This window comes from Cetorhinus maximus, chromosome 23 (assembly GCF_964194155.1).
Source record: "Cetorhinus maximus chromosome 23, sCetMax3.hap1.1, whole genome shotgun sequence".
Classification (NCBI taxonomy): Eukaryota; Metazoa; Chordata; class Chondrichthyes; order Lamniformes; family Cetorhinidae; genus Cetorhinus; species Cetorhinus maximus.
Window position 1 is genome coordinate 57273726 of NC_135901.1, and position 2515 is coordinate 57276240.

Below are 2515 nucleotides of genomic sequence, written 5' to 3' on the forward strand. Positions count from 1 at the left end.
TGAATGAAGGGCTATCGAGATCAGATGGGAAATTGTTGCTGAGCTTAGGGATCTGACATGATCTTATTAAGTGGGAGAGGAGGTTCGAGGGGGCTTATGGCCAATTCCTGTTCCTTTTTCGATGTTTTTAATGTTCTGTTTCAGTGGAAACACCATCAAGGCAACGGGAAACAGCAGGTTGTGAGAGGTAGCCTGGCCGAATGGCCTCAGGCGCTGGATTCAGGTTCCATTATTTGTGGATCCGCTGCCAAAGCTATAGGTGGTTCGCCTGTTGGTGACTTTGAATGCTCTCCTCTGACGACAAAGTGCCAGCTCAAAGTGAATGCGGGCGTGTATTGGGTTTCATTTTAACTGGGAGAAGGAGGAGAGGCAATACAAATATTAGTTGCTTTTGTGAGAATGCACGGCAGTGGAAGTAGTTGAGTTGTTCTTCCAGCCAGCCAGCACGGAGAAGATGGGCCGAAAGCCCGCCTTTCTGCTGTAGCCATCTTATATACCAACAACATTAACCTGTCCATAGGGCCAGTTGCCGTGGCCGAGTGGTTACGGAGATGGAGTTCAAATCCATTGGAGTTTCCCCGCTGCTCATTATACCTGGTTTTAACTCTGTGTCTACAGAGTTAATTATCGGTTAGATTCAATCAAATCCATCCAAGTACCAAAGTATCCAGGGGGATTTTCCTATTTCATTTCATTCGCGAAAACATTCACAAAACTGGTAGTCGTAGAGGAACAAAAACAGAGCCAGGTTGGTGTCATGCTTGCTTTCTGTGTGTTTGTCTCTCCTTAGAGACAAACCCTTGCCCTCTGTCACTCTCGGTGTATATGTCTGTGTGTGTTCCTCTGTGTGTCAATGTGACTCGGTTCCCCGAGGGGGTGAACACATTTTTACCATCACAAACTTTATTCACATTGGTTGTGCAGCTTCATATTAAAATGTCACAGAGAAAAATATCAGGATGGAAGATGTAGGAGGAGTTTGCAATGTTTGGAAGGAGGTGCAGCTAAGAAGTGGAAGATTCAGCGAGGAGTTTTCTTCTCACTTAACACGACATTTGGGACCAGATCTGGGAGATATTTGTGTCGATGTAAACAGTAAAATCTTCCCTATTACCGCTAATTTTGCCGTGCACCATCCTCTCTTTGCAGCCGATCACAGCCCTTCTCTCATTCCCTATCTTCACCTCTGTGTTTGTTCCTTACCGGTTGTGGCCGGATTACATTTCCAACTCTGATGCAAAACTAGAGCTCACACTGATTCCGGCAAAGGTGATCTGCATTTCTCTCAGGGAATTATCCAAACTCATTTCCATAATTTGCAGGAGGTCAACGAATTAACATTCCCTGACCGGGAATCGAACCCGGGCCGCGGCGGTGAAAGCGCCGAATCCTGACCACTAGACCACCAGGGAAGCTGCGCTGAATTTTTACAACCTGGTTTATCTATGCTACCTGTGCCTTTTATTTTTATTTCCGACCCCTTTCACCAGAGACATGTTTCAAATGAACATAAGAACATGAGATAAAGGAGCAGGAGTCGACCATTCGGCCCCTCAAGCCTGCCCCGCCATTCAATAAGATGATGGATGATCTGCCCAGGCCTCAACTCCTCTTTTGTGCCAACTCCTCATAGCCCCCAACTCCCCGATATTTCAAAAATCTATCTACCTCCCCTTTTAATACTTTCAGTGATCTAGCCTCTACAACTCTCTGGGGTAGAGAATTCCAGACATTTACTACCCTCTGAGAGAAGAAATTCCTTCGTATCTCAGTGTTAAATGAGTGTCCCCTTATTCTGTAACTATGTTCCCTAGATCGAGTGGAAACGCCTTCTCTACATGAACCTGTCAAGCCTCCTCACAATCTTGTAGGTTTCAATAAGATCACCCCTCATTCTTCTAAACTCTAATGAATAAAGGCTTAACCTGTTTCGCTGTTCTTCATCCCAAAAAGTAGCCTGCTGAATCTATTTTGAACTGCCTCCAATGCCAGTATATCCTTTCTTAAATACAGGGGCCAAAATTGCACACAGTACTCCAGATGCGGCTTCACGAACACCCTGCATAGTTGTAACAGGATTTCCAGATTTTTAAACTCCAACCACGAGCAAAACAGGCAAAAATTCCATTTACCTTCTTCATTACTTGCTGCACCTGCATGCTAACCTATTGTGTTTAATGCACAAGAACACCCAGATCCCTCTGTGCTGCACTTTTTTGGAGTATCTCTCCATTTAAATAATAGTCTGCCTTTTGATTCTTTCGTCCAAAGCGCATGACCTCACACTTTCCTACATTCAACTCCATCTGCCTAGTTTTTTGCCCACTCACTCAACCTATATATACCCACTTGCAGATTCCTTATGTCCTCATCACAAAATGCACTCCACCTATTTTTGTATCGTCAGGAAATTTGGGTACATTACACTCTGCCCCCTCCTCCATGTCATTAAGATAGATCGAAAATGATTGAGGCCCTAGGATTGATCCCTGTGGCACTCCGCTAGTTACGTCTT

General features: G+C 44.8%; 1 non-coding gene across 1 annotated transcript; it reads right to left on the bottom strand.

Annotated features, from left to right (window-relative positions):
- Positions 1-1340: 1340 nt before the first annotated feature.
- Positions 1341-1412, bottom strand: trnae-uuc (transfer RNA glutamic acid (anticodon UUC)). The gene has a single exon. It is a non-coding gene; the product is annotated as a tRNA-Glu (tRNA).
- Between the last annotated feature and the right edge of the window lie 1103 nt (positions 1413-2515).